Below are 20,576 nucleotides of genomic sequence, written 5' to 3' on the forward strand. Positions count from 1 at the left end.
TTCTTTTTAAAAAGAAGCTGTTTTAATTAAAGTGTTTGTAAAGGAAATTCAGTATGTACAGAAATAATTGAATAGATTTCATTAAATAAATTAATCTGACTGGACTTCCTTTGAACTCTCACACCTTCTGTGCGACTGATTTTCTTTTCAGCAAATAAGCAACCGTAATTAAGGGTTTTTTGAGCTTTGCAGAAACACACAACCTTGTAATACCAAACAAATAACTGAAAATTCACAGTATGTTTGGTACTGCCAGGAGTTACATATTTAGCACTAAACACCCTAGTTTATTTTCTAGAATATCAATAGAATTACATTTCCAAGAATAAATCATCAAGTACATGTCTTATTTTCAGCAGATATTTTTGTGATAGCTCTAACTACAGCAGTAAAATACCTTGGGGAAAAAAAAAAAAAAACAAACATTTTGAGGGTGGAGATCATAAAACTAAAGATATAACAGATTCGCCTTTGAAAATAAAATACTGGACTGATAGACTTGGAAAAGGAACAAATTACTCAACTGCTGTGCAGTAAAAATAATCTGTAGATAAGTAGGCAAATATACAAGCCAGGCTCGAAGCATTGTTCTTGTACCAGGAGGGGTTGAGCAGTGCAATTTAACATTCATTCAGCCAAAATAAATAAATTAAGATGTACAATGCTGAATACTTACACCTGTTGCCATACCATTCTTTGAAAGTTCAATATTCTGCTTTTAAAAATTCAGAACAGGAAAAATATCAAATCATTTTTGCAACTGTTTCCTTAATTTAATAAAAACAAAATAATAATAATAAATTAACTATATCTTAGATATTTAGAATTATAATAATAAAGAGCATAATTTCTGATTAAGCTTCCCATTATGCAAACAAGTTCTTCTTATATGCATATACATTAAAATTGTAATATAGTGAAGTTTTTCCATTTTTCCAAATAAAGGTAGAATAGATTTTTGTCTACCTTTCTATTATCCTGCTACAGCAGATGGTGATGATGCATAATCAGATTTCAGAGTCTCATTCAGATCAATTTCTGTATTTTCTACCATTGTTTAACCGCTTGGACTGTTCGCAAACTCTCTTCAATATACAGAAAAAAACTTTTGCATCAAGCTGTGCTCATTCAGTGACACACAGAAAAGCTTTACACCAACTGAAGTTATTGTATAGACAGCTAGTAAATTATACTTGAAAACGTAACTTGCCTAAGTTTTTACATGTACAGAATCTTCGGTCTAAACTTAGGTTCCAGGGCTTTTCTCAGTGTCTTTCATCAGTGTAAATGGTTATTTTGCACTTGGGTTTTTCCCCTGCTTTGTGCTCTTACCATCTAATCAGCCCAGGACCCAGATTAGGACTGTCATGTTGCATCAGGAGTTTATAGTGAGTGCTCACTAGACTGCCTTTAATCCTCCAAGGTTTACTCAAATGTCACAACCATCTGGAGGAAAAGGCGACTTCTTGCTGGGTCCTGCTGACCACAAATTATTTGTGAGGAGAGAAAAAAAAAAGACAATAGAAAGCAAAATGCTAAGTATTTTCTCACCTTCCTGTCAAACACATCTACAGAAGTACTTTTGATATCATGAGCAAAATCAGGAATAACTTCACAACTTCACTTTGACTTCTCTAAAACTTATTAGATGCCTAAGGCAATTTTGTTATCACAGGTCCAGAAGAGCAAATAATACAATATAATGAAAATATGCCAATGAGAAAATATCCCATGAGTTTGTAATCAATTTTACAATAAATGACATCTTGTTTGGACTAGAATTCCAGTATATTACATTTTTTGTCAAACACACTAGTTACATTCCATATTTGGAAAAATTTATAGATTCTTTACTCCATATTTTTTATTCCTTTGTAACTCAGAGATGCTCATAAAATCCCTGTGACAAATTAAAATTAATATATGTTAAGTAGTGAGAAAATCATATTGCCTTAATCAAATTACAGTAATATAATAGCAGTTTTGCCACAGTTTTTACTAGAAATCTGGCATAGAATAAAAATATATGGCATTGTATCTTTGCTCAAAGCTTTTACTTCAGAGCAATGAGGAGGAGGTTGTGCACCCAATGCAAGATTTTGCTTCTTGTAAGAAAGAAGTCTGTGTCTAGTTTTAATTTTGAGAAGATATATTCTTAATCCTCTCCTCCAAGGAAAGCCACTTCCTAAGAGCATGGACAAGACTAGGTAAGCAGCTGCATGCCCATCTTTAAATAACTGCATTTGCCACTGTATTTACTTCCTATTCACCACCTAGAGGAGTTTACCTGTGATTACTGTTAATCATCCATTTCAAAATTAAGAAAATCAGGAAAGAAATAGGTATTGAAGGTACTTTAGCTCCACATCTTCTACACTTGTCAAAATAGCATTCCTGTCCTTTCTTATTCTTCTCTGCATAGTATTCCAGCTAAAAAGTTAAGGGGGTGTGAAAACACTGAAGTGTGGCACTTCCCATAGCTACCATCTAAACAGAAAGAGCTTTTTGCAGTAAACAAGGCACCGTCCAGATTTAGCCTGATCAAATTAATTAGTTACTTAAAAAAAATCATAAGTAAAACCTTTATTGCTTGGATAGGGTATATTAACAGCATCTTTGACCATTGATTTTCTGTAAGCTCACCTTCATGTTTGCACACTTTCATGTTTGCTCATTTAGATGCCAGAGTATTCTCTTATATTCAAAACTGACTAGCTAAATATTAGAGTTGATTACTCAAAGTGTCACTGGATGACTCGTAACTGCAATGAAGTGCCTTTGTTCCCTATCAATATATCTAATTGGCAAAATTTCAGCCAAATTTTATATCTACTTCCAATACATTAATCTACTTCGGTGTTTTACTCTCTTCGGTGAACCCTTGATGTCCAGTATTTCCATTCATAAGCTTATAAATACCTCAGTAAAAGCTGGAGGAAAAATCACTCTTATTTCACAAATACTGCCCACAAAGTCTTATCACTTTTAAGTTTGTTTTTGCTTTGCAAGCTGAAATTAATTTCTGAAATTAATTGAAATTAATTTCTGATACCTCGTGATGAACAATCCTTATGTGCTGTGTAGGGCAGAAAGCTCTATTCCTTTTCTTGCAGATACATGACATATTCAGTTCTCATTATAAAAGAAAACATGACATTTTAATTTTTGTCCAGAGTCGATTACTTTATTTACTCCTAAATAAGTACGACCTTCAGCACCAAATTTGAATTAATGATTAAATCCAAAAAATGTTTAGTTGCAAGAAACATAAAAATGTCAGCTGAATTCAAAACACAAGAAAAACAAATCTAATGTCTTCAGTGCTTTGCTTTGAACTGAATATGGCAAGATGACAATTCCATCCTTAGATCCTTCAAAATAAATAGAGCAGAGGTTTACTTTGAGTTTTAAATCCTATCTTGTAAATATGAGTTTTATTTATATTCCTTATTCTTTGCCCAGAAGAGAATTGCAGTCTTCACTCCCTTGCCTTATATTCTCCCACCAAACATCAGGGCAGCCAACTCAACCTAAGGAGTAAGACATGCTAGGTCATCAAAATAGTTCAGAAATCTAAAGCTCTACAAATGCATAAAAAAATATTTTCTCTGAACTGTTTATAAAAGAGAAAAGCTTTTCTTGTGAAAAACTTCTTTCCTGCTACTGTGCTTCTTGTACCTGACACACTGTGTCATTGGTTTACAGAAGGTACTCAAGGCCAGTCAAAACACAGAGTCAAGTGATGAGAACTAATTGAGACTTCCTCTCAAAGTTACTTTTTAATATTGAGTAAGTATTTTGAGAAGATAACACAGCTCTCAGAATTCAATAAAGATATTAGATGTCATCAGCAAGCTTCTAAATAACATTAAAATACAGAAATGGTTTAGGCTTATAACTTGTGGGAACCATTTTTTTAAAGATGAGCAAAATTTTTTTTTCTAATCTGTTGTATTTAAGCAGCATAAAATCTTTAGGCACAATAGCTACAACTCATTTTACATACTAACAAAATCACATGCTCCTTTTAAAGTTTTACGTAGTAGAGTTGTTACTATCTCTATGAATGGTAAAAAATGCCATCAGAGAAGAAATATGCATGAAATAACCCTTAATCAACTGAGCATGTAAATGCAATGTGGAGAAAAAAAACCCAATCTTTCTCCTACATTCTGAGCAGGAACCAGACAGATGCAGCAGAGAAAGAACAAAACAATCTACATTAATATATTTTTCAGATTTGTGAACTCACAATAAGTACCAATCACTATGGCACACTAATTCAATCAAGCTCCAAAAGCTGGAAGGAAATTGATAGAGAACAAGCAAAAAAAAATCTCACACAGTTATCATTCATAGATGCCTATGTTGTGCCAGCAGCAATGGAGAGACTAGTCAGAAAAAATGGGCAGATGTTATATCCTTTAGATTTTGTACAAAAATTAAAGATATGAGCAATACAAAGGTGATAGCACAACATAATGATAGACATTACTGTGATGTTTTCAAAGTAACATGCTCTCTGTAATGAATAAGATTCAGAAACTTCTTGACTGGCTATATCAACATAGAAAATTAATCATCTTTTCTCCAAAACCTATTGAGAGTAATGTCACTATTAAGATGTGCTATAATCCAAACAGTATAGACAGAAATTAAATCAAAAGCGATTTTTTTAGTAAAGCACTTTGCATATATAACACAAACATTGATTACAGAGATCTCAGTTAGTGCAAAGTCAGTATCTGGCCTCACTGATGCTTTACCAGAACAAGGCAAGGCTTTGGGCTACCTGTGTGTGACAGGGTTCAGGTGACAGCAAAGCCTCATCTCACAGACTTCTGGTCATTCATTCATGCACTGAGCCCACAAACAGGCAGTTAGAAAACAAAAACCCCATCCTACATCATGTCCAAATTGTGATGCTTCAGTACCAACTTAGGTACTTGAAAGATAAGGTTGTGTATGCACTTACTAAAAAGAAAACTACAAGCAACAAATATTGCAGTTATTTTTCACAGGATAAATGACATTGTGTTCTGCCTTAAAGCAAATTTAAAATTCCAGAACAGAGAGATGGGACAGATGAAACACAGACTGACTTTGTCTGTTAAAGTCAGAAAGGAAAACTGACAAGGACCTATTAATACTATTTAATGAGATTAAAGAGTATGCTTTTCAACCAGTCTCCATTTGGAGATAACCAGTCAAAATAAATGAAATTATAAGATGCTTTAAAGCACAAATAATGTTTAGGGCCTCCAGTTATCGAGGTTTGTTCCATATGCTACACTGATAAAGAGTGTGCGCTCTACAAATGTACCAACCACAGGAGGGAGGATTACTGGTCAAAAGCTTCATGGACTGAAGAGAAAAAGACAAAGCAATCAAGAAATTTAAAGACATGTTCTAAATCCTCAAGAAACACTGCTGGGTGCAGAAGAGGGGACTCAATTTAATTTCTTGATACAATTTATGACTTATAATATTTCCTGGAACAGTTGACTGGCAGGCATGCACTGTTCCTACCATACTTCATGCTAATATAATTCAACTTCCAAAATCTGTTCCAGTCATTGCATTTACCAACATGTTTCTACTGCAAATTTCCAGCATTTCTTAACTGCACCAGTTGTTTTTTGGACTACTTATTTGCTTATTTCTTGAGAATAAATTATAAATATTATATGATTAGGCCTTTATTTCTCCATACACTCAAAGCACTTGATAAAAGCACTGAGGAGTGTTCGTGCATCTTAAAGATAATTAGTGCACAATACTGAACTATGTTTTTATAAAATACTTCATGTAAGAAACGTTCAAACATTTTGCTTATGCATCTTCTTAACTTTGAAGAAGAAATAATCCCAGATGTTTATTTTTCGGTAATCCACGCTGACATAAATTAAGTCATCTTAAATGTAATATTTCCATATGAATGGCATAATTAGAAATTTGTATAAACCTCTTGAAAAGAAACAGATCAACAGTCATGATCACATCATCAATCAGATTCAGATAACTACAGCATGAATATTTTTAAATCTGTTTAGTCACCAGATTCACAGCCTATTTGCTTCTTCAAGTGTACAACAAATCCTTTAATCACGTTAGCCCAAAAAATATGCAGTGCTCCCCCCACAGGTGTCTAACCTTTTATATAGTGAGCAAATATTCTAACATACCAAGGAGTATGTATTATAATCAACTGCTCACAGAATGCAATTTAGGATTTGAAAATTCTTGTATCTTTTCCACACTACAATAAGAAAAAGGAAGTCACTAGCACAGACTTACTGTTTCTCTGGCAAAATGAAAACATACTGAGAGTCCTCTTAAAATAGGTTCTATAGACATTTCCTATTTCCATCCCATTTATATGTAAAATAAATGTGTGGAATGTGTAAAGCTTCTTTTAGAAGATTTCTTTTAAAAAAGAAAGATCAAAATGCTTACAAAAGGAGGTTGGTTATCTAAAAAAAAATAGTCCAAGAACACCAAGCAAAGAGATTCAAGACTACTTGCTCCACCACTCAAGGGATGTCAGCTGTGAATACTTTGGAGAAAAAAAAAATTCCATGCTAAGTTTCTCCCAGAAAGAGTTGTCTGCTCTTCATTAGGTGTTAGCATGCACTGTCAGTCATCTCTACCCATTTAAATTGAAAGACAGATGAAAAATAAAGGAAGAGCTTATATAAGTTTTCTTTATTTCAGCTTTTTAATGTAAGCTAAATCATATTACTTATATGTACATTTTCATTTATCAAAGATTTCAAAGGTGGGGAAGAAAAACCTTATGGTCTAGGTAAGACAGCAGGGTGGTTTGACCCCAGCTGGAAACCAGGCACTCACCAGAGCCACTCTATCACTCCTCTCCTTAATTGCACAGGGGAGAGAAAATACAACAGGCTCCTGGAAGGGTAGGGGAGATCAATCATCAATTACTGTCATGGGCAAAACAGACTTGACTTGGGGAAATTAGTTTAATTTATTACCAATCGAATCAGAGGAAGATAATGACAAATCAAATCAAATCTTAAAACACTTTCTTCCCATTCCTCCACAGGCTGAATTTCACTCTGAAATTCTAGTTCCTCCTCTCCCTCAATGACACAGGAGGGGAACAGGGCATGGGGGCTGGGGTCAGTTCATCATATGTTGTCTCTGCTCCTGCTTTTTCTACTCATTCAGAGGATTCCTTCCCTGCTGCAGCACAGGGTCCCTCTCATGGAAACACTCCTTCATTAACTTCTCCAACCTGAGCCCTTTGCACTGGGTGCAGTTCTCCATGAGCTGTTCCACTGGGGGTCCCTTCCACTGCGGGCAGTCCTTCAGAACAGTTTGGGTCCCCCATGGGGGGCTCAAGTTCTGCCACCAAAGCTGCTCCAGAGTAGATTTCTCTCTGCACAGGGTCACAGGTCCTGCCAGCAGCCTGCTCCAGCACAGGTTTCTCACAGGACACTGATGGGCTTGGCCCTGGCCAGCAGCAGGTCCAGCTTGGGCAGTCTGGCTCAACCAGACACAGCAGAAGCTTCTGGCAGCTTCCAGCAGAAGCCACCCCTGCAGCCTCTCTATCCCCTCACTACCAAAACCTGGCCACACAAAACCCATACAGACAAAACTGCCATCCAACAATTCCAAATTATATCTATCCATCACCAAATCATCAGGAATTACTTCTGAGGTGCAATGGGAACCAAACAGAAGAAGGGGTGATTTATTTTATCATTTTTGAGCCTGTGATAAGTCTGTGAATTAAGGAATATATAAGTACATATATGTTTAAATGTCTTTGCTTCAAAATGCAACTTGGCTTACTGAATTCGTGTGTCTGTGAAAAGCTTCTTTTTTAATGTAGTGTACCACTTTTTATAAAATTTGATCTATTTTCTAGTAAAATAGAACTTTCACAGAACAGAAAAACACCCTTCAAAAATAAAATACAAAAATGTACAGAGAAAATGGATTTAGCTTCATGCAAAGAAAGGACCTTTTTTTTTTTCTTTTTTTTTTTGGTTTTTTTTTTTTTTTTTTTGTTATGTTACACAAGAAGTGAATTCTGGTTCCTTTAAATTACTTCTACTGACTGTTAAATCATTGTGCTTGGGCTTTTTCTTGATCTTAACCATTACTTTATTGCAACAACAACAGCAGTAATGTATTCACTAATGTTACCTCCTTCTGGAATCACTTCACAGGTGTTAAATTCCTTGCACATTTTGATTTCAGGAAAGAGAGACCGACAGCAAAGAGCACACCAGCCAAAAGACACATTATGCTGGACTAAAATTAAGACAGCCCAGATGGGTAAACACTATCAACACAAAAGACTACAACAGGTACTCATAAATCATGCAACAGAAACCAAATATTGGTTGGAAAAGGGAGAAGGAACAGAATAATGACACAGTTGGTTTTGATTAAAATAGAAAAAAGCCTGAAAACTCTGGGTGTTCAACACATATGCATAATTTCAGAAATCTATGTGACATCAGTTTCTGCAAACCATAATGGTTGCCCAGAGAGTATCAGATTCCACTAGGAACTTCAATTTTATTTTTAGACTATTACAATACAAAGAGGGCCCAATTTTTACAACAACAATCAGCAAACCTTTATTTTATGCAGCATGGCAGAAAGAAACAATATGCCTTCTCTAAATATAATTACTAACCCTGTCAAGTTAATACAATCAGTAGTGTTCCGCTAGATTAAACTTTCAGCTGGATGAAAACAGCTCATTCTATCCACTTGCTCTTCTACTGAAGTTAATTCCTGTCTAAATAAAGAATGACAAATACTGAGACCACTTCTTATTTTCCAAACTCGTGCAAAGAATTATATTAAATTACAAATAAATTCTAACAAAGGAGGTAATAAACAATTGGAGAAAAGTTCATAGTGATAAATCTGAAGGCAAATAATAAATTATAATTTGTGATATAGTGTTGGGGGTAAGTTAAAGATTTGAAAGTAGGAAAAAATAAGCAAGATAGATAAAAAGACCAGTTATAAGTGGCGTCCCTCAAGGTTCTGTCTTGGAAGCAGCATCTTCAGAAAGTCTGCAGATGACCTGAAGTTTAGCAGTGCAGTTAATACAACGAAGGACAGGATGCCAGAGAGGTTTTCCACCCAGAGGAAAATTTGAAAAGTGGATCTATTAGAGCCTCATGAAGTTCAGCTAGTCCAAGAGCTAAGTGCTGCATTCGGGTCATGGCACTCCCAGACAGGGGTATAGACTGAGAGAAAAAGTCATTGGCAGAGCCCTGTGGAGAAGGCCATGGGGGTCTGGCAGATGAAAAACTGGACATGGACCAGCTTGTGTGTGTGCTTCCAGCCCAGAAGGCCAAACGCATCCTGGGCTGCATCAAAACCAGCATGGTCAGCAGGTCAAGAGAGGGGATTCTCCACCCTGGTGAGACCCCACCTGGAGCACTGCATCCAGTCCTGGGGTCCTCAGCACAGAAAGGACATGGATTTATTGGAACAAGTCCAGAGGAGGGCATGAAGATAATCAGATGGATGGTGCATCCCTCCTATGAAGATGGGCTGACAGAGTGGGGGCTTTTCAGGCTGGAGGAGAGAATAAAGACCTCATTGCAGCCTTTTCAGTGGTTGAAGAGCGCTTAAAAAAAGGAGAGAGACTGACATTTTACACAGGACCATAGAATTGGGAAGAGGAGAAATTGAGATTAGCTAACAGGAAGAAATACTTTCCTGTAAGAGTGGTGAGGTACTGGAACAGGGTGCCCAAAGGAGTTGTGGATACCCTATCCCTGGAAGTGCTCGAGGCCTGGCTGGACAGGGCTTTGAACAACATGATCTAGTGAAAGACATCCCTTCCTGTGGCAGGAGGGATAAACCTAGATCATCATTCACTTCCATAGAAAATCACTCTATGATTTACTAGTCAGATTTTGAATATGTTGCTTTAGGAGTATAAGCCATAAATACAATATTAAAATTAATTTCAATAAAATGTTATTTGAAGGCAGATGGATATGTCTTTACTCTTTGTATATATCTATATATACACAAATATTTATATATTATTATTTATATTTTATAATATTTATACATTTTCTAATTTTATATTATATATTAGTTATATTTTATCTTTTATTATATTTATATATTATTATTTATATCTTTATAATATTAAAATATTAAAGTACCTGGCACTCTAGATTGACAGTAGTAGATTGATTGTAGTAATTATTATGAAAGTAAAACAGTTCTGAGACCAGTAATGCTAGGACCTGCTATGTAAGTACAAATGGCTGACAGTGAACACCTTCACTGAAAGCAGTCTTTTAAATATTCTGTGAGATAGAGCATTGAACTTCATCTACATGAAAAAAATCAAAACAGAGCAGTATTAAGTTATGAAAGTCAATAGCTTCCATGTGAAGTACAGAGAGTAAGTTGAATGGTACCATTTCAGAATGTGTCCATAAGTTGTTTAAAACAGCTTTTGGGAAACAAACTTTTGAAAGCAATCAACCAAAAAACTTTCAGAATTAGTGGGATAGAAGTAGATGCTAAAATGAGCTATTTTCATCCCAGGTACTCTGTTGAATCACTGCATGCAATTGCTTAAGATTTATTTATCCTTTTTATTTATTATAGATTTAATTGCATTTTGAAGGCACAGATCTGCTTTACATGTTGAACTCCCCCATGTAATTCCAAAAAGCTCATCTTGTAGGAATAGCTCTGCTCTGCTCTAAATTGTGTTACTAGGCAGCCATGCTGCAAGCTGATGAATGTTAGAAAGCATAAGTGTGTTATCAATAGATAAAAAGAGACTGTTGGCTCAGCTAAGAATTCTGCCCATTTTCCATACCATTTTTTCCAAGCAATGGAAGGCTGTGATGATGGGGAACATGAGAATAGCCACCAGCATTCATGGAACAAAAGCCCAATTTAATTATTTGCCCCATACTTTTTATCCATACATGGACACTTTTGCACCACCTCTGTGATTTGTCATATAAATGCTGTAAGCCAATTTCCAGAAATATTTATTTTGCTTAAAAAAAAAGCAAAACCATTAATTTATTGAAAAAACTAGGCTTGAATGTTTTGTTGTCATAAGATGATCTATCCTATGAATCAATAAGGAACACTTGATCAAAGAGGAAGAAACTAATGTAGTTCCAACTGAATCAAGGGAAATATTAAACTCACTGGGAGAAGCTTACCCTCCTTTCAAGTTAGGTGATTTTATAAAGTAAGAGTGCAAATGAAAGCTGCTAAAAAAAAACAAGTAAAAACAGCTGGGTACAAAATTGACACAGTTAGTTTAAGACTAAGAAGACCATAGGGAAAATTATGAATTTAGTAACTGCTACAAGCAACCTCCAAATAAAAGCAAGCAAGAAGCAGTAATGGCTCTACTAGCACTTACTTGATTTAAACAGCAGTGCTGTTTGTCTGTCTCCAGACATAAACTTCAAAAGGCTACTTTAAAAATATAACCCAGATTCTGAGACAGACCATTACTTCCACCACCTAACCATTGCTCATCCTTCAAAAAATGCCAGCGTTTAGATCCATGGCAAACTTACCTATTAGGCACAGCATTGCTCATTGCAGAGATTAATATAAACTCAAAAGGCAATTACAATTTTTCATTAATCTGATCATTTAGGAGAGTAAATTATGCCACATAGCGCCTTTCTATCAGACCTGGCTCTTCAGGACTCCCTTACTGAAGAAAAAAAAATTAAATAAATTCCAGTATTTCTTTTTTTCCTTGTAATAAAGACTGACTATCAACATTTTTCAGGAAATTTTACAGCAAACAAATCAAATATAAAACCCTTATTGAAGAGGTACACTGATCAAGCATAATTTGTCAAGAAGGATATGCTATAAAAACCACAAATGTTTTAGTCAAAATTTCAGTAGTAGATAGCATACTTCAGCTATAACTGTCAGGATTTGGTTGTTTACTAAAGTGAACATTTCATGAATTGTCTTTCAAAACAGAAAGAAAGATACTCAAGAAATGTCTTCACTTTCAGAATTAATAGATTACTGAATATTATACAAAACTATTCTTGTTTGTATCATTTGAAAAACTTCCTGCTCTAAGAACCAATATATCATTTTACAGAGGGCAGGTTTTTTTCTTGCCCTGGTTGCTTCACTGGTCTTAAATTGAGGGAATTTTGCAATACCTGTTACAACCAATACCTATAAAAACAAATCTAAGGCAATAATAAAGTCCACCTGTAGCACTGAAAGCACATTTCACCTAAGCAAACCCAAAGTTCCTCAGATTCCTGTGATAGCCAATGTGAACATCAGCCTAAATTGGTTATTAAAAGCTGAAATGATTAAGTGACAGACAAGAAAATATGACTATTACAATGACACAATAAAGTACATTAATTCTAATAATCAGTAATGTTTGATATTAGCTTTTTCCCATCTTGTATTGATGAGAGCACTAGAATCCCGGTTTTTTTTAAATTTTTTTTTTTTGCTTGGAATGTAAGGAGAATGCGAGATTATTTTAAATTATTTCCTGAATAATTTGTTAAAAGCTAGATCCAAGAAGATAATCAGGAAGAAGACAAAAAACCAGAGCTTCCTTCCTCCGTACACAAAAAGACACAGTAATAGACAGAGAAGAAAAGAAGATGACCAACATGTACCCTAAAAGAAAAAATAATGGAGTTGAGGATTCAGACCATGTCCCTAACCTGTAGCATTGGTACCAAAGAACAAAACCAAACCAGAATCTGTGAGCATAAAGAAAAGGGAAGAAAAATAAATGCATTAGAGGCACTTACTGTTTACAATATCTGCATTCCACAAACCCAGTCATTGAGATTTTATCATCTGTGGGAGACTAAAATCAGGCCCCTGTAACACTATGTGATAAGAACACAGTATTTCAAACATGCCAAACACCTAGAGAATCCCTCTGAGTTGGGTAGTTTTGGTTGGTTGGGTTTATTTATTTGTTTTTACTTAACCTACATACTTGCTACACCCAGATTTTTATCACTTTAACTCAAAACAAGGGCCTAAATATATTTTTGAAAAATATCAAGCCAACTTAACCAATCTGTTTCAAGTTAATGACTTTTCTTCAAGATGCAATAAAGACCACTTCCAACTGATGTTACTGCTACTACTGGTTTACAAAACATGTCAAAACAAAAAGCATTCAAAAAGAGATTGAAATCTCAAAACACAGCCATATCCCAAGCTGCATTTCAAAAGAAAGATTAAAATTATTACTATGACAAAACCAAAGTATCTCAGTTTCTGTGGAAAGCAAGAAACACAAACTGAGAAGTAACTTTTTGACTAGTAGACCACTACCATCCAGGTGTCTTGAAAACCAATGAATTCTCACCCCCAAATCATCTTCTCCTTGAAGTGAATTATAGTTCCTCAACTTTTTAAAATGTGCACAATTTGTGTATGCAATTTTACTTTTTTTTCTTTTTCAGACACTGAAATTTCATCTTGTCAGCAGAACTACACTATTTTCAGCCTGAAAATCTGACTCCACAGTAGTAAACTGTGAAGAACATGAGTGCTTCTGACCAGCATGAATGAGCAGCAAGACACTGAGAAGATCAACATGTTTCCCTGTGCTCTACTTCCCATATTATCTATGCAGGCACTGTATGCCTGCCAAGTGCTTAGAAAAGTGGATTTCTCTAAAAACCCACTGGCGTCTAAAGCATAATACAAATAATATAGTAATGATTTGTGCTTAAAAGAGGGGAAAAAACTGGGTTACATTCTTGCAATGCAAGAGGAGATTTATTCCCAGTATCTCCAGATAAATTGCATCTGACAAAGCAGTACTTATGGAAATACAAGTCACCAACACATAGTCTCTTCTGGTATGCCACTAAGACAGAAAAATTTGGCTCATGTCCAAATCATCCAGCTATTAAAGTTGTGGGGGTCAAGGACTTTCTTTGGAAAGTCTACTGGCTAGGGTGAGAAGGCACCAGCTCTACAGTTTCACTTCTACTTTTTGAGACAGTAAAGATGAAGATTATACACACTGTCTAGCAATTCATTGCTGAAACTCTTCTGCACCTCATGTAATTACATGTAACATGTAATTACCTCCTAGACAATTTATATTATCAAAAGAACATCACAACACTGTTTTGAAAATGCATGGTAAAAATTTTGCATTCAGTAATTTTTTCACCTCAGACTGATGCTTACTGATAAATGTAGACCAGACAAGGGGATCAGAGGAATAAGGAACACTAAATAGGTTACTGTCTTACAGGTCTATACTTCCTAATAAACAGTCACAATGTAGTGAGTCTCAAGTGGTTTTTAATATTTATAAATCAGCAAAATGCCCTAAATAAGTAATTGTTCTTTTTCAAGCCCTGATATACAATTAGCCCCACAAATGAACTCTTCTTCCTGGCAGATGCAAGAACTAATACACATTGAAGATATTAATTCTCTCTTCTAATTATTCTGAAATGTCAGGTACCATTATATGCCATCCATCTGATGAGACTTTTCACTATTTGTGTGCCCAGAAAATCTGCTTGACACTTCTGACATGAAAATGATTAATTTATAGGGAATGCTGGGAGAAACTGTATCAATATTGCTATCCTCTAGTTTACTAGTTTTTACTTCTTCTTTAAGAAAAATCATAGCATACATCACCTGACTTTGAATTTATCTTAGTCTGTATTTCTTAGTGAAGACTTAACTCTCTTCTATGTGTTCATATGGTCCTTCATAACATTCTACTGTATTAGGTCACTGCTTCATCAGCTGCACTGATGCTTTGTCTAAAATTAGCTGGTTTGGTTTGGACAGAGATTAGAGATGTGATCAAGAAGAGTTCCTGATGGATGAAGAATGAAGATGGAATGATTTGGGACTTGCCCAAAATTGTTCAATTTCTAATAAACAAGAAGTGTTAAATAGGCTTTCCAACTTTAGTAGAAGTTTCCTGAACTACTTTTCACTCAGATACTATTAATTGAAATGATGATCAAGCTTCCTATTGGGCTTCTGGTTGACAGGTAGGGAAAGCCTATTTTATACATTTAATTACACTTACTATGTTTCAATTTATTAACATTCCTAACACACAATATTCAGCACAAGAATATACAGAAAAAGGTGTCAGGGTTTTTTAAGCTCTGACAATCTGTATGATGTATAATAAAAATGAGTGCAAAAAAAGAGACAAGATTTTCCAGGCATTAACACTTTCTCTAATCTGAGCTAAGGACACCCATAAACAAGAGTTCTCACTACAAATGCTTTACCAAAATCAAGAACCCCCAACATGTCCATTCCATGCCATTCATGGCCATCCCAAGATAAACAATGGCAAGTGAAACCAACCAGAAACTTGCCAGCTTCTAACACAGAACTGTGTCAGAGTAGTACTGAATAAGCTATGCATGTTGTTGATATATATATATATATATATATAAAAACAACATGTGTGTGTGTGTGTGTATATAATATATATTTATACATCTATGTTTAACTAACACAATTTTATCTGGTCCATTTGTAATTTAACTTTGTATGAAGATGGTGGATATACTATGCTATACAAATGGCACATCAATACTTCCAACCAAGCTAAACTTCTATCAATGGCATATTAGGATGGGCACCTATTTTGAACTGCTACAATCCTCCATCCTTTCTACTGAAATATTGATCTTTACAGTATGTGAAGAAAAAATCTATATGCAGTTAATGAACAGAGTAGTGCCACAGAATACACAGGATTTATATAAATTTACCAGCATCTGTAGGTCAAAGAAAGCTTGATAAAAACGAGTGTGATAGCAGATAGCATCTCATGGTAGCCAGACTAAAGCAACAATAGGAAGAAAAGAAACATTTAAAAATTGTAGTTTAAGAGGAAAAAGAAAGAAAAAGTTATAAAGTCTAAGGATGAAACATCCAGCCGATTATTTGTCCTGATGATTCTTATTCCTTCAAAAAGGTTCAACATCATTGCATGGGTACACACATAATCTTTGAAACTACATCTATTCTTTGAGATGACAAATTCTTATTCTTCAAGAAGGAAATCTTAAAGGCACAGGAGCAGGCCATACTCATGTTTTGAAAGACAAACTAGTGGGAAAGTATGGTCTGGCAGAAACTTAAAGAAAAAAGGAGAGTTTGTCACCTTTAGAAGAAGGGGCAGGCCACAAGGATGTTGTGAGCCTGTGCAGGGAGAAAATTACAAGGGGCAAAGCCTAACCCAAACAATCTGGCTACTGCTGCAAAAGGCAATAAAAAATGCTTCTGTTAATACATCAGCAACAAAAGGAGGCTAAGTGGAGGGAAACACTGACAAAGGATGAGGAAAAGGCAGAGGTATTTAATGCCTTCTTCACCTCTCTACTAGGTTAACAGACTCAGTGATCTCGAAGGCCTTTTCCAACCTAAATGATTCTTTGATTCTGTTCCTCTGCTGCTTTTTTTTCCTAGTGCTTCATTTGGAAAAAAAGGAAGGTCACTGTAGATCAGCAGTCACTTTCAACCAGTCTATGGACCTCTAGATCATGCAGCTAGGAACAGTTCACAATAAGTATGCCAAGCTCCCAGCTGGAAAAACATCAGGGATGTTGAATCCATATGTTCTGTAACAGAAAGCTTTGCAAATGTTTCTAATACCATAATTCTTCTTCAGTGGTAGCTAAGAAGGCCTCTTTCCAATTTTCTTTAAAACCTTTCATATTCTTCCTGTGTAATATCTTTAAAATTCATTCTTTATTGCACATAATAAATAGCTGTATAATTAAAAATCGTAATTTGAAATCCTTACTGCAACAACATCCTACTGTATGACTCCTAAGTTATAATGCAATGCATACAATTTGCAAATAAAGGGTCTGGAAGCAACTAAAGAGCATCCCAGCATATCTCACCCATTCTACAGACCAGCCAGTGACCAGCCATTTCTAAAGTCTCCAGTAATTTTTGACCTTATGCAACCCTAGATCATCACTTTCAGGTAATCAGATTTCCCTCATGAGTAATTCTTTGTTTATGTGGGATAACAACTAAGCAGAGTTATCTGTCTAGGCAGTAACTAGCAAACCATACAAGGCTGAACCCACATAATTAAACACATCACACTTTACAATTTCTATTATTAGCTTTGGATAACTGCCCTTAGGAACACAATAAAGAGTGGACATTCAAAAAAAAAAAAAAAGCAGAAAAGTAATGTATTTATTTGAATTCTTCCTTACACACAGAGTTTCTAATGAATATACATGAAAATCAGAAACAATTCACGACTCATCACCCTTGGCTATAATTTCCAGAAACATCCCTATCTTCTGCATCCTTCACCAAAGGCTGTAGCAACTTAGAAGACTTTAGGGAACTGAACTCCATTTTGTCATAAATCTTTACACAGAATATATGGACTTCAGACACTGGATGAAGCATCAAGGGACAAAAAATGTAGAGTATCCATGTTTACAAGAACAGTAAATTCAGAAATCCTATCATACATATTCACACAGACCCAAAAATTCCAATTCAGTCTTTCTAATATTTAAGTTGCTTTGGACCAGTGTCATCCAATCTGAGTTCTTTAGCATTTTCAACTACTGTCAATGTTTCCATAACCTATGTCTTTTCAGGTTGCATTGCAAAACAGGTACAGCATCTTAATCTTAACTGGCATTCAAATTGCACCTGATTTCAAAAATAAAATCATAAAGTATTAACAGTAGCAAAATTCTTAACTATTCTCTTGTCTTCTGAAGTAAAATCATGAGATTCAAACAACTCAGAATTGCCTGACATTAATAATCCTTCTTGGCTAATAGAATAAAATTTCTACAATTCATGAACAGATGCTTATTTGGATGGTTTCATTCGTTTTCTTGGGACTAAAATTTAAAGAAAAGATTACTTACTGATATTTACACTGTAAGGATGTTTCTTTCCCATGATCATCAGAAAGCTTAAGTTTCACTCAAGTGTGAAAGTATACACCATCCTAAACAGAACTGACTTGGGGGGGAGTGTGTGTGTGGAATCTTTCATTAAATCCTAATTGGTTTCCATTATATTTAATTTTTGAAAATTCACTTGCCATGGGCATACCCACCTGACAACCATCTAACGCCACAGCATTTTCATTAAACACACACAGAAGTTTTCGGGTTTTTATATATTTTCAGCTTTTTATATATTCTACAGTGTAGAAGTAGCTGTAAAATTATTCTGCCCAGGTATCTGAAAAATGAATTCTATCTTGACATTTTTTTAGTATGTTGTGGAACTATGTTTAAAAGCTGTTTAAATGTAATGCACGTATCCATCAGACAGTTTTTGCTTTCCAACTTGGACTCTGAAAATGCTGCTTCAAAGTGATGGGCCACTGTTGCTTCTTTTTGAAAAATAATTCTCTCTTCTTTGAATACCCACTCACCGTAGTCAGAAGCCAAAAATTGTATGTGTTACCATACAATTATTGCTAATTGTGTTCTTGGCTGATTATTGTACATTTCCTCTAAGACCCCTCTGCTCCATTTATCTTTTGCAGTCCATCTTAGTAAATCCAGATCTTTTATTACCTTAATCTAAAATGTTTACTGTTTTTTGTAAATGTTATTTTTATTTTGACTATATTAATGAAAAACTAAGTGGTTGCTACGATAACAGACAAAATGAACACATTTCAGAAAAAGACAGTTACTGTAATACTGTTTATTCCACAGTCCAATGATTCCTTCAAACCAATCCACACACAAGAGACTGCAATCAGCACATGAAATCACTTTACTTAGAGGTGAAATAAACTCTCCTTGCTTTGGTTAATTGCATAGTTAAGCACTTGTGTTTATGATCACAGCATTGAAGCTGAAGTTAGAAGGGACCTCTGGAGGTCATCTGGTCAGCCCACCTGAAAACAGAGTTAACCAGAGCACATGGCCTAGCACTGGGGCCAGTCAGGTATTGAATTCCCTGAGGATGGAGAACCCAGTGCCTCCCCAGCTGACCTGTTCCAGTGCTTATCCCACTAACCCTATTGTAAAGAACTTTATATTCTCTAAATGGACTTTCTTTATTCTGATTCATGCCTTTTAAGGAAGAAATTTTTTTAAAGTTTAGACAAGATTGTATTACTCATTATGTAATAATGGAAAAGTAAGGCAAACCTTTCCTAAGTACCTATGCTTTGGCACCCACACCTCATTTTGGTTTTTTGTTTTGACAATTTCTCAGTTCCACATTTTATTATTTCCTTAAACTGAGTGACAGAATATTATTAAACATTACACAAACATTTACACAGGATCTAAAACCTAAACAATCCATTGGACTTGGTGAGCAAAATGCACTTGTAATGTTCAATTTATCACCATGAAACAAAAATTTCAAAACATTCAAGCAAGGCTCATAAACCTTGCCCAAAAACATTCAATATGCTTAAGTAGAAAATATTTCCTTTTAAAAGTAACATTTTACACTGGTCCTTAAACATGTCTTTAGAGCAAATAACAACACCAGAACTTCTAAACTAATTCTACCCAGCTCTGTAATGGAACTTGAGTTTTCTATAACTGCAAGTAGCAAACAGACAAGTCACTTCATGTAGACCTAGTTATGGAAGGACAGAAAATTATTGCTCACCCAGGCAGTAATCTTCAACTGGTGAATACTCCTGTATTATGGAAAAAAGTTTGACAGAATTACCTTTTTCTGGCCTCAGCTGTTCCATTCCCATCCACTATAAAATAAAACCAATTTGTTAACTCTATTGCAGACTCCTCCATTGTTTGATTATTTCATGATGACTGTCCTTTTTGGAGTAGTCTGTTTGGGGAAAAAGCCTCATTCCTAGCACGTCTTACTTGTCTTCTCAATTGTCCAGCTGGTTTCAGGTGCTGTAACACCAGAGCTGCTCAGGCTGGCATTGTCCTTGGAAGATTTTATACTCATTTCTAAAAACATTACAATAATGCTTTTTCTTACATTTTTTGAAGGTGTGTGCTGTCTTGAGTTGTTCTTTAAGCTGTAAGATGACAGTAAAAGTCTGCACTATGTAACTTTATGTTTCTTGATGAATTAGTCCCCTTCTTGCACTATTCCTTATCTCTTGTCTTTACCTTCCCAAACACAAAAAAATTTTTGAAATTGTGATGTTCAACAAAGCCAGGGGGTTTGGGTTTTATTTCACTGTGGTATCAACTCAAAAAACGGAGTTACTAATTTTGCAGAGAGGATGTTAGCTAAGTTACTGACATTGTTAATAATCCTTCAGCAATTCCTCGTAAAACCTTGGTTTCATTAAACATGAAGTAGTTTTCACACAGTGCAGTGAAACAGAAGAGAGCTCTTCATCTTACTGACACACAAGAGATATCCAAAATACTCCAAGGGGAGACAGTAAACACAGATTAACTTTGATAGATCTTTGCAATGGGACTATTGATACACAGTGCAGTAATTCTGATTGCTAAGACACAAAATTCAATCATCCATGTTCTTTTTTATATTAAAGGTCACACACACTGTAATCACATAAATTTTTACTTGGCTTATCAGTTTTCTCAAAA

General features: G+C 35.1%; 1 protein-coding gene across 10 annotated transcripts in view; it reads right to left on the reverse strand.

Annotated features, from left to right (window-relative positions):
• Positions 1 to 20,576, reverse strand: part of SLIT2 (slit guidance ligand 2) — a 260,841-nt gene that overhangs the window by 180,952 nt on the left and 59,313 nt on the right. The window lies entirely within an intron of this gene.

Source organism: Agelaius phoeniceus, chromosome 4, assembly GCF_051311805.1.
Source record: "Agelaius phoeniceus isolate bAgePho1 chromosome 4, bAgePho1.hap1, whole genome shotgun sequence".
Taxonomy (NCBI): Eukaryota; Metazoa; Chordata; class Aves; order Passeriformes; family Icteridae; genus Agelaius; species Agelaius phoeniceus.